At 39.8% G+C, this 13,361-nt stretch overlaps 1 pseudogene; it reads right to left on the reverse strand.

The window, feature by feature from the left end:
- Positions 1-10,593: 10,593 nt before the first annotated feature.
- Positions 10,594-11,203, reverse strand: LOC119540547 (annotated as a pseudogene).
- Positions 11,204-13,361: the final 2,158 nt, after the last annotated feature.

Below are 13,361 nucleotides of genomic sequence, written 5' to 3' on the forward strand. Positions count from 1 at the left end.
CACTTGCCTCGAACTAAGGACCTAAAAGAGGGGGAGGGGTAAGGAGGCTGAGGCTGCGCAAGAAGCTCGGATTCTCATTCTGCAGGGTTTTGAGTTTGACTCATCTCTCTGGTTTTCAAAACCGGGAAGAGGGAAGTGCCCGGCTGCTAGGGAGTCAGGCGGTGTGCTTGGCGGGAGAAAATGCACGCTCTAATCCTTTCAACCAGGGGCCCTCCTCTCTCCTGGACCCCCCAAATCAAGCCATCAGCCAGTCAGGATTCTCCGAGATCTGTGGAGGCTCCTATGACGTGCCCGCTGTCACCCGACCGGGGTGCTCTCCCCACGCGGGGGGCGGCGGCGGGGAGCGCCTTCCCGACGCAGCCTCAAGCGGAGCGCTGACGAATTGTTACGGTTTATAAACCCAGCCATCCCTGCCGCGAAACCTGTTCCAAGAAAGCCACACTCAGGCAGTTACAGGCAGGACTGATGCTTGTGGCTGCAGGGGATCGTGATAAGGATTTCTCTAGAAATTGGTCATGCACAATCCACTTCTGAAGACCCACGGGAACGCGATACAAAATGACTTACTCGAAACCTGTTTCGAGAGTTCTGATATCAGGACTCCAAACTCTTTTCTTTTCATCTCCTCCAAATGAGCACATTTTGCCAATTCTCATGGCCTCCCCTCCCCCCTTTTTTTGGTGAGCGACTTTAAAGAAAGGGGCTCGAGCTCGTAGAAAAAAGGTGCATACTAGAGAAGTTATCTCCGCTCAGTCCCACATCCCCGCTAGCCTCCAAGCGGAAGCGTCGTCTGTAGTTTTTTTTTTTTTTTTAATTACGCAATTTTATCTAATGTAGTCCAATCAAGAGCCGTTAGTTACAGACACACTGAGCTGAGTAGAATTCACTGTGGAATTCGCTTTTCAACAATGAACCTGGGAGGAGAGCCCGATCCTGAGCCCGATCCCCCTTTAGCGGCGTCTTACCAGGACCCCCTCGCTTCCCGCGGCGTCTTCTGGGGGTGATTTAGCCGCGTCGAGAACCCGACAGCCGAAAGCCCCGTCCCCAGAGCCGCTCCGGCTCATCGTCTCTCTCGCCGCAGTCCCAACGCTTTTAAAAACTTTGGGCGCAGCTTTTATGCGACTGACGAATAATAAATACTCCTGCCCTTGTTCAATTAACGTAGACATCCTTGCTCCCCTTTATATTTAATAAATTCGGCAAAGACATACAATTTAAATACATCCCCCAAATAAAGTGTGTCCGATTCTGCGTTTCAGTTACCCTTACAAATTGGTGACATGGAATTCTATTCTTCAAACAAACTGTACTGATCAAACCTAACTTCCCTCTTTTTACTCCGTTTAAACATACTGACTAATTAATGCTATTTAACCACAGGAGAGATAATCTATCTACATTGCAGTGTTTACAGATGTAGTAGCGATACATCCTCGAATCACCACTCCTTTCTTACCTCTAACCCCCAACCCTGGGCGTGATTTGCTTCACTAAAATCCTAGCGCATATATATATATATATATATATATATATATATATATATATACACATATATTTTGTCACCTTAGTCGTCACTCTTTGAAAATCTATTTCCTAAAAGAGATAACAATGTTTTAAAGACCTTCTAATGTCACCCTCCTCAGTCATAACCCGCACACCTGAGCAGCTCAGCTCGCTGCAGAAGACGTCAAGCAGGAAGCCCAGTTATCTTCCAAGTGGCAACTTCTCTGCTCGCCCAGATAAACCTAGAAAACAAGCAACTCCAATGAATGTAAACTAAGCTTTCCCGAGGAGAAACTGCAATGCTGTCACAATCAGTCTCTGATTACACAAACATACCTAGGGGCAGGTTGGAGTGTGAAGGAGGGCTTCAGGGTGGGGGTTGCCTATGAAGAGGTGGCTTAAACCAGTTCTCCTATTGTTATTGACTTTAGGAAAGTTAGCTTTTGTCTCGTGGTGGATATTGGAGGTGAAAATCGAGATGTCACGATTAAACCTTCCCAAAGCCTTCGAAAGGCCAATACCTTGTCTAAATTATGACTTCAGTTCTTTCAAGTTGTTCAAGATACCGAATTCAAGATAGGTAAAGATTCCAACGGAGAGAAAACATCCAGTCATTCGAAATATTGTAAGTGGTCTTCAAAAAGCAGGGCTGACCTCTACATCCGTTCGCCCTGTATTCCCGGAGCTCAGTTCCACCCACTGGTGCCCTCTGCTAACCTCGGAAAGGTGGCAGCAGCGGGACTTCCCGAGTCGTACCTTGGTGCCCAAAGGCTTCAGAATCCCTCTAACCATCACTTTGCATTTCTACGTTGGAAGAAGGAGGCGCACAGCCCTACGTCCCTCCCCAGCACACGAAATCGAGAGAACGGAGGCCTCAATCCTTCCTGGGCCCACGTGGAGACATACCCTAAAAGGAAAAGCCCTTTCCTTCACAGTAAGTAGGTTGCTGCTGAAGAAAGTGTTTGTTCACAGTGCTCAGGAGCTCCCGGATTAGGGATACCCGACTGTCAGTGTCTTCAAGGAGGGAGGGAACCTGAGACTGAGAGAGGTGCAAAGCCTCCTTTACTTTGCGCTTAGGCTGTGGCAGCCGAAAAGACAACTTTCATTGATCTGGAGAGCTTCGCAGGCCCGGGGAACCGCGGATTGGGAGACCTGTGTCACGTGACCGGCGTGCGTCCTCTTCGCGCTCGTCCCCACCTAGGCGCGCGCGCTGCGGCGCCGGGTCTCTGTTGTGCCTTGCGCCCACCTTCGCTTTCTGCCCTGGGGCTCATACCTGAGCGATACAGTAGGGGGATTTTTTTTTTTAAAGGATTGTTAACGATCGGTACAAATGGGAAGCATTCTAAAGAAATAAGAGTTCCACGTTTTTATAAAGCGGTGGGCGAGAAGGCGGGGAGCCAGAAGGTGGGGTGACGCAGGTCGGGTCTCCGGGAAGGAGAGGGGCAGGGAAACGAGCGTCTCCCCTTTACAAGGGTAAAATTGAGCTTGCAGGGCTCAAAAGCGTTTTGAGAAGCTGCAAGAAACGCCAGGAACCGACAAAAGTAGCAAGCAGTCGGGGCTTCACTCCCAGCACTTACTTGGTAATTTGGCTTTAAGAAGAAACTCTTCCGCGTAGTTTATCAGTTAGCTTAAGTAAAAAGCCACCAAAGCTAGCTTGCTGTGCAGCCCAGGAAACATTGCATCTTTAAAAAACAAAAACAAAAACAAAAAAAACTGGCATTCCTCAACAGGTTAAATATGGTATTATCATATGACTCCACAAGCACACAAGCAATTCCACTGCTAGTATATACACCAAATAAAAACAGGTATTCAAATACTTGTATACAATCTTCATATCAGCACTTTTCACGATAGCCAAAAGACAGAAACGACCCAAATGTTCATCAACTAAGTGGAAGATTAATCAGCCATAAAAATAATGACGTACTGATACAGGATACATCCTGAGTGAACCTCGAAAACACTGCTAAGCGAAAGGAGCCAGACAGAAAAAGTCATATATTGTATGATTCCATTTGTATGAAGTATCCAGAATTGGTAAATCCATAGAGATAGACAGCATATTGGTGCTGGGGGGGAGAGAGGGAAGGGATGTGACTGCTAATGACTGTAGGGTTTCCTTTTCGGTTGATGAAAATGTTTTGGAACTAGATGGAGGTGGGGTTGCACAACATTGTGCATCTACTAAAAGGCGCTGAATGTTTCACTTTGAAATGGTTACTTTTTTTGCTCTGTGAATTTCACCTCAAGTTAAAAAAGAAAGAAAGAAAGAAAAAAACTGACCATGGCATCCATCCGACCTGTAACCCATGGGTGACTTGATTGGATCTAGTTCAGCAAACAGTGCAGGGAAAGGGTTGTGTGCTGGCTCCAGGCCAAGGATCCCTGAGTCAGTGAAACCTGGCCCAGCTAACGATCCGGGCACTTACCATCATTATCACTTTTCACTTTCTATCTATTCTCATGGCTAATTATTGTCTATCAAGTTAAAAACATTCTCCCATAGTGCTAAGTAATAAGTTGACCTCTGAAAATATTTCAGAATATAGAAAACAATTACATCATTATTAACACTTGTGGAGAGAATTCTCAGATCATGGAATGAATATTAACATGGGCTTAGCCATTAGTTTATTCTTTTATTTATATAACAAAATTATTATGCTTATTACATATCCTCAAGTGTGTGATCTGCTAGGTTCTGGGTACAGCAGCCACCTGTGAACCAGTCACACCCTCTTACATACAGCACCCATCTGCAACAGGTCAAGGCAAGTTACAACAAACAACTGGATCTTAAAAAAAATAATGTTTTTCTCCTTTTTTAAAAAGGTGTCTCCATGACTTGATAATAGAGCGACTTTTACCAAGTTGCTGTCTAAGCCACCCCCCCTCCTTTTTAAAAAATCGTCTGTATAATGAAAATAATACCTACTTCAAAGGGTAAGAGGAAACCAGGTAATGTGTGGATAATTGCCTAGCACAGTGCCTGGCACAAAGTAAGTGCTCAATAAATCATTACCTTCATCACCATTATTACCATTATTATTCAAGAGAAACAGTTTACACTTATACTTCTTTTAATTTTAAGTGACAATATGGTATTGTCCTTTCTTCCATGATTTATATCTATAGAGAGGTTTGATTAGGGAAAAGGCAAAGCTCATAAAGCAATTTGCTTCAAAGGGATGTTGTGATAGTAAATTCCACCTACTAAATACATGCCATTTTGAAAGTATGTCCTCAAATTTGTTTTGGATATATAATATTGACTTTGAATTTCTTTAACTGCCCCCTTATACTTTTACAGAATGAATGGATGTGTTATTTATACCACTAGTTAGTTCACAGCCAAACATGGTAACTTTTGGTGGGGTGGTGGGTAGGATTATTATTTTCTCTGGGCAGTTAACTGAAAAATCTCCTACCAAAAAGTGAAGATGGGAACAAAAAATCAGTTAAGTAACCAAAAACATCACATTGTTTTTGCTATCTCTATGGGGAAAAATACACACACACACACACACACACACACACACACACAGAGTACAGATACATAAAATCTTTTTTAATAAGAGGCATAGCTATGTATATGTATTGTTACTTAAAATAGGTGAGTTTTATTGTATGCAAATTATGCCTCAAGTTGTTAAAAAGATTAGTTCAACTATTAAATTTTAAGGTAACACTACAAATATACTTAAAAATTTGTAAATTACAAATTTAACATGGCAAATCATAATTAAATCAGCAAATCACTGACAGTTTTAGATATCTAAATTAACAAGTTTATGTCTATATATGATACTTTTAAAATGTGCTATACATTTTTGTACTTTTGAATTTTGAAATTTCTAGTTCAAAAAAGTTTCACTTTTTTTTTTATAATGCCAGGCACAATCCATAAAAAATTTAAAAATATAAGATGATCTGGTTTCAAGTAAAGAGGGCCACCCAACATATGGTTTCATTTTTTAAAGTATAAAGAACATTCTAAAATTTGGATTTTAAATAATGATGAGTCCCTCCGTTTAGAAGAAAGATAAGATTATTCTAAATGAAATTATTTCTGGATTCAATAGCAGGCAGATTCCTCCTCCTCTCAGTCAACGGCTTCCTTTCCCAACTTCATGACATTATATAATCTCTGAGCCAACTGCAAGTAAAACCTGGCAACAGAGCAACTTCAGCCTTAGAGATGGGTAATCTGAGCTTTATTCTGGCACCCTTATTATAAGCACATAAAATCTTATTTGTGTTCGCATATATCTGCTCTCTAGTTTTCACCCAACTTGGGATACTCAACTTTCTTTTATCAAAGGGTATTATATCTCTTTTAAAAAAGAAAGTCTCACAGTGACATTGAAAACACCCTAACTTCCCCAAGATACTATTTACATCTTCATCTGTAATGTAATTTTTTTTAAATTACAGAAGTTGTAGGTTTACCAGAAAATCATGCAGAAAGTATAGTATTCTCATACACCCTACCCATACATGCAGTTTTCCCCATTATTAACACTTTGCATTAGTGTTGGGCATTTGTTGCAATTGAAACAATATTATTATACTTATACTATTTACCATGGTATGTATGTTTACATCAATCTTTGTGTTGTACAGTTTTTAAAGTTTTTATTCTGTTAACATAAATACAACTTAAATTTTCCCCTTTTAATCACATTAGTGGTAGTAATTGCATTCACAGTGTTGTGCTACCATCACCGCCATCCATGATCAAAACTTTTCCATCCCCCCAAACAGAAACTCTGACCCAATTAAGCGTTAACTCCCTATTCCCTATCCCAACCTGTGTCTCTGGTAACAGGTATTATCTCATATAAGTGTGATCATATGATATTTGTCTTTTTGTGTCTGGCTTATTTCACTCAAATATCTTCAAGGTTCATCCATGTTTTAGCATGTATCAGAACTTCATTCCTTTTATGGCTGAAGAATGTTCTGTTATATGTATTTACTACATTTTGTTTACCCATTCATCAATCAGTGGACACTTGGGTTGCTTCCACCTTTTGACAAATGTAAATAATGCCACTGGAAACATCAATGCACAAATATCTATTCAAGTCCTTGATTACAATTATTTTGGTTATATACTTAGAAGTGAGATGGGTCATATGGTAATTCTATACTTAACTTTCTAAGGAATCTCCAAACTGTTTTCCACAGTAGCTACACCATTTTACATTCCCGCCAACAATGTATGAGGTTCCTATTTCTCTAGACCCTCTCCAAAACTGGTTATTTTCCATATTTTAGTAGTAGCCATTTTAGTGGGTATGAAATGGTATCTAATTGCGTTTCTCTAATAGCTAGCAATCACTTTCTCATGTTCTTATTGGCAATTTGTGTATCTTACTTGGCAAAATGTCTAATCAAGACTTTTGCCCGTTTTTAAATTGGATTGTTTTGTCATTTTGTTGTTAGGTTGTAGGATTTCTTTATATGTTATGGATATTAAACCCTTACCAGATATCTGGTGTCCAAATATTTTATCCCATTCTGTCTGTGGTCTTTTTACTTTCATGATGATGAAATCCTTTGATGTACAAAAGTCTAATTTTGATGAAGTTCCATTTATCTATTTTTTTCTTTTGTTGCTTGTGCTTTAGGTGTAAAGTATAAGAAACCATTGCCTAAAACAAGGTCCTGAAGATGCCTGTGTATGTTTTCTTCTAGGAGTTTTATAGTTTTAGTTCCTGTATTTAGGTCTTTGATTCATTTTGAGTTAATTTTTTATATATGGTGTGAGGTAGGGGTCCACCTTCGTTCTTTGATATATGGATATCCAGTTTTCCCAGTACCATTTCCTGAAGAAACTATTCTTTCCCCCATCGAATGGACTAGATACCCTTGTTGAAAATCAAGTGGCCAGGGATGTATGGATTTATTTTTTGAACTCCAGTTCAATTCCATTGGTCTATATGTCTGTCCTTGTGCCAGTACCATGCTGTTTTCATTGCTGTAGCTTTGTAACAAGTTTTAAAATCAGGAAGTGCGAGTCTTCCAACTTCATTTTTTTCTCATTTTTTCTTGTTTTTCTTCATTGGCTATTTGAGTCCTCTTACCCTTCCATATAAATTTGATGACTAGTGTTGCTGTTTGCTAAAGCTTCCATTATGCAAAATACCAAAATGGATTGGCTTTTATAAAGGAGATTTATTGTTACAAATTTATAGTTCTAAGGCCATAAAAGTGTCCAAACTAATGCATCAACAAGAGAATACCTTCACTGAGGAAAGGCAATGGCATCCAGAACACCTCTGACAGTTGGAAAGGCTCATGGCTGGTGTCCACTGGTCCTTTGCTCTCAGGTTCTGGTTTCAAAATGGCTTTCTCCAAAATGTCTCTGGGCTTTTGTCTCTTTTAGCTTCCCTCTGCTCTCTGATTGGTTCTCCTGGGGCATTTCTCTAAGCATTTGGGAATCCTCTCTTCTCTTCTCCAGGGCAAACTCTGGGCTTCATCTCTTAGCTTAGCATCTATAAAAGTCTTTCTCTGGCATCTCCAAGGATCTGGGTCTGTGTCAGCTCTTAGCTTCTCCTAGGGGCAAACTCTGGATTGCATATATTAGCTTCTCTTCAAAATGTCTCTCTCAGCTTCTCTGAGCGCCTTCTCTCTGTGAGCTCTCTTAAAGGACTCCAGTGATCCAATCAAGATCCACCCTGAATGGGCAGGGTATCGCCTCCATGGAAATAATTTTATCAGAAGTTTCACCCACAATTGGGTGGGTCACATCTCCATGGAGACATTCAATCAAAAGATTCCACCCTAATCAAAAGACTAATAAGTCCGCCCCTACAAGATTGCATTAAGGAACATGGCCTTTGGGGGGGTGGGGGGCATAATAGATTCAAACCAGGGCAACTACCTTTTCCATTTCTGTGAAGAAGGCTATTGGAAGTTTGATTTGGAGTGCACTGAATCTGCAAGTCACTTTAGGTAGAACTGACATCTTAACAATATTTATTCTTCCAATCCATGAACAAAGAATATCCTTCCATTTATTCAAGTCTTCTTTGATATCTTTCAGCAGTGTAGTTTTCCATGCACAAGTCCTTTATATCCTTGGCTAAATTTACTACTAGGTATTTGATTCTTTTAGTTTCTATGTTAAATAGAATTTTTTTTCTTCATTTCATCTTCAGATTGTTCATTACTAATGTATAGAAACACTACTGATTTTTTGCATGTTGCTCTTGTTCTCCACCACTTTTCTCAATTTGTTTATTAGCTCTAGTAGCTTTGTTGTGGATTTTTAGGATTCTCTACTACAGGGTTCTTCATCTACAAATAGGGAAGTTTTACTTCTTTTCCAATTTGGATGCCTATTATTCGTTTTTGTTTCCTGATGTCTCTGATTAGAACTTCAGTACGATGTTGAATTAACAGTGGTAATAGTGGGCATCCTTGTCTTGTTCCTGATCTTAGGGGGAAAGCCTTCAGTCTTTCACCATTGGATATGATGTTACCTATGGGTTTTTCACATATGCCTTTTGTCATGTTGAGGAAGTTTTTTCTATTCCTAGTTTTCTAAGTGTTATCAAGAAAGGATACTGGATTTTGTAAAATTCCTTTTTTGCATCAATTGAGACGATTGTGTGGTTTTTGTCTTTCACTCTATTAATGTGGTGAATTATATTAATTGATTTTCTTAATGTTGACTCATCCTTGTGTACATAGGATAAATCCCAATTGATCATGGTGTATAAGTCTTTTAAGGTACTGTTGGATTCAGTTTGCTAGTATTTTGTTGATGATATTTATATCTATAGTTATGAGGAATATTGGTCTGTACTTTTCTCGTGTTATGTTTTTCTGGCTTTGTTATTAGGGAGATGTTGGTCTCATGGAATGAGTTAGGGAATGCTCCCTCCTTCTCAATTTCCTGAAAGAGTTTGAGTAGGATTGGTGTTAATTCTTGGAATGTTTGGTAGCATTCACCAGTGAGGCCATCTGGTCTTGGGGTTGGGTTGTTTCTGACTAGTGGTTCAGTCTCTTTATTTATTTTTGGTCTATTGTGATGTTTTATTTCTTCTTGAGTCAGTATAGGCAGTTTGTGTGTTTCTAGGAATTTTGTCCGTATCATTTAGGCTATCTGTTTTGTAGGTTTACAGTTGTTTATAGTATCCTGTTATAATTATTTTTGTTTCTGTAGGGTGAGTAGTAATGCCCCTCCTTTCATTTCTGATTTTAGGTATTTGCATCCTTTCTCTTTTTTCCTTTGTCAGTCTAGCCAAAGGTTTGTCAATTTTATTGTTCTTTTCAAAGAACCATTTTTTGTTGTTGATTCTGTCTATTGTTTTTTTAATTCTCTATTTCATTTATGTCCACTCTAATCTTTGTTATTTCCTCCCTTTTGTTCACTTTGAGTTTAGTTTGCTCTTCTTTTTCTAGATCCTCCAGTTTTGAGGTTAGGTCTCTGATTTGAGATCTTTCATCCTCATTAATGTAAGCATTTAGAACTATAAACATCCCTCTCAGCACTGCCTTTGGTGCAAGCCATGAGTTTTGGTATGTTGTGTTTTCGTTTTCATTCGCCTCAAGATGTTTCCTAATTTCCATTGTATTTTTTATTTGACCCATTGGTTATTTAAATGTGTGTGTTTAATTTCCATATATTTGTGAGTTTTCTAGTTCTTTCCCTGTTATTGATTTCTCAGAAAAGATACATCATAGGATTTCAATATTTTTAAATTTATTGAGACTACTTTTGTGACTTAACAAATGGTCTATCCTGGAGAATGACCCATGTGCACTAGAGAAGAATGTGTATTCTGCTGCTGTTGGATGAAGTGTTCTATATATGTGTGTGTTAGTTCTAGTTTTGTAACATAATTTCTTTTAATAGTAACTCTAAACATTTCCCTCATTGCTAACTTAGGAAAAAAAGTCATAATTTCAGAAGTTTTCTGAACTTAATCTTCTTTTAAAGTAGGTGGCTATCCAGAACCATATACTGGCAAAGATTTAGTGATGACATTATGCATAAAATTCAATTTGAATGACTTTTTTAAACCATCAAAAGATCAAATATAATTTATGCCATTTTTTTTCAAGACCAGATACTTACAAATCAGTCAGAAGTATCCGTATCCTGGTCACATTCTCTATTGTAAACTTGGTTTTCCTCCTTTGCCAGTGATTCTTCCTATTGCCCTTGAGAGGTGCTCTCCCATTAAAGGCTTCACACCTGTAATTTCAAAAGACTCTAGGAAGAGATCATCCATCCTGATGAGGGCAAGTGCATCTTCCACCTGAAATCGGAGAATAAAGGCTTGCACAAAATCAGCTGCTTTTGTCGCAGCCCTAACATACTTGGGTTCTTCACAAGTCCTGATTTCTACATTCCTTGAATGTATCTGTAGTCCCAAATCTTCTGCAGCAGGAGTAAATATCTTCATCCAGTTTTCTTTTAATGGTGTATATCTGTTAGCTGGACTGGAATTTTCCTAGTTTCTTCTTTCCCACCCAGAAGCCAGTCCCAGAGAGGGGTGGGAAGACAGGCCGCTTTGCAGGTAGGGCCCCCCCCCGTGTCCAAGTGGCCCATGTCCCTGCCCTGCTCCACCACAGACAGCTGCTCAGCCTGCTGTTTCTTCATCTGCCGGCCACCAATGAGAGTGACCTGCATGAAGCCATCCTCAGCCCCAGTGCTCTGTATCCCCATCTCTGTTTCCATCCCTAGGAATTTCCAGCCCAGGCAGGCTCCATGGCTATGTTTTAATATTTGCTTTTGGAAGTAAATTTAGATGCTTGAAAATTTAAGTTTTTTTTCTTTAAAATTAATATAATAATCACTAGGTAGAAAAAATATTTCTGGTCCAGACCTCTCTCCTGAGCTCCAAATTCCCTCTTCCATAAATGTTGCTGGATATCACTTGGATTTATATGGAGTTGAACTCATCACCTTACTTGTCTTCCTCCCCTTCCATAGTCAGTCACCCAGGCTACAAACCTAAGAGTCATCCTTGAGTCTTCCCTTTCTCTTTTCCTCTATTTTTAAGTCTGTTATCCAATCCTGCCTGATTTAACCTCCTAATTATGCATCAGATATGTCCCTTCATTTCCTTTCTTATTACCACTGCTCTAGTTTAGGCCTTCGTTTGTTTTGCTCACTTGCTGGGGCAGCCTCTTAACTTGAAGGTTCTGCCATTATCCATCCCTTCAAATCCTTTCCATGAATGACTTATCTAAAAAGCAGATCTGAAAGTGCCACTCACCTTTAATGGCTTCCCATTACTTACCAGATAAAAATCTAAGCTCTTCACCATAGCATTCAAAACCTCTGGGCTCTCTCCAGCTTTAACTCCGGCTTCCTGCAGGGACTTCACATTCCAGTCACACTTCATTCATTCATTCTACACTGCTATTTGCCAGCCACTGCCCACCATTCAGGAACAAAACAAAGATCTGTGGAAGGGTGTGTGTGTCAATAAATAAAAATGTAAACAATAAATAATTACATTTATTTCTGTGGGGATTGCAATTTTACCTAGGATGGCAAAGACAGGAAAGGAGGTGAGGAAGTGAGCTATGTGGATAAACAGGGGAAGCGGATCTAGGCAGGTAGAACAGCCAATGCAAAGGCCCTAAGGTGTGAGTGTGCCTTGTACATCAAGGAGGCTCTTAGAGCTGGAGAGGAGGGGGGTGAGATGGGGAGTCAGGGGTAGGGGTGGGGGTGGGGTGGGGGTGTAGTAGGAGATGGGGTCAGAGAGGAAACAAGATGTGTGAATGACATTGGATAGGCTCTCACTAGCCATTGTAATAATTTGGGGGATTTATTTGCATTTGATGGGCACTTAACTACTTGTGTTTACATTCTCCCCCACAAACCATGGTGTTTAGACCTTTGTGCCTCTAATCCTGTGTTCTGTTTGGATTATAGCCCTTTCTCCTGCTGTTACTGCATTTGCCACATTTACTTATGAGACTTCAAGGTCTCCAGGAACAGTGTTATATGTTGAATTGTGTCTCCCAAGAAGATATGTTCAAGTCCTAACCCCAGTACCTATGAATGTGAGCTTAATTTAGAAATAGTCCATGGGGCAGAGGGAATAAGTTAAAATGAGGTCATACTGGAGGAGTCATAAACCAATATGACTGGTGTCCTTTTAAGGAAGGGAGAGGGAGGAAGGGAATAAGAGACACAAACAAATGTAGAGAGACTGGAGTGATGCAGCTGCAAGCCAAGGAACACAAAGAATTGCTGGCAAACCACCACCAAGGAAGGATTCTCAAGACCCTACAGGTTTCAGAGGAAACATGGCCCTACTGACTCCTGGATTTCAGTCTTCCAGGCTCCAGAACTATGAGACAATAAATTTATGTTGTTTCAAGCCACTCAGTTTGTGGGACAGTAGCTAGAGGATAAAAGACACACAGTTTTGTTTTATTCATCTTTGTTATCCCTAGTGCCCATAGCAGGCATTCAAACTTTCAGTAAATGAAAGACAACAGTATTCATTGACAGAGTTCCAACATATGTCAGATGTTTATAGGTTGATTTCTAAGTCTTAGAACAATATAACAAAATGGGCTTTATTATATCTATTTTACAAAAGAGAAAGTGAGATTCAGAGAGGTTGAGTAACTTATCCAAATTCACACAGTTGGTCAGTATCTCAGCTAGGTTTCAAACTCAGGTGTCTAGCAAATTGCTATACTACACTTTTTCTATTCATGAGGGTTTCTCACTAGATTGAATGAAAGAGAGGGAAGGAATTTTGTTTTTGTTTCTTGCACATTGCTTCTCCAGGCTTATAAAAGCAGACATATCAATTCTACCAAGTCTATTTATTAATTCATCAAATAAGCAATAAGTATCTACTGCATGCTAG

This window comes from Choloepus didactylus, chromosome 7 (genome assembly GCF_015220235.1).
Source record: "Choloepus didactylus isolate mChoDid1 chromosome 7, mChoDid1.pri, whole genome shotgun sequence".
NCBI classification, from domain to species: domain Eukaryota; kingdom Metazoa; phylum Chordata; class Mammalia; order Pilosa; family Megalonychidae; genus Choloepus; species Choloepus didactylus.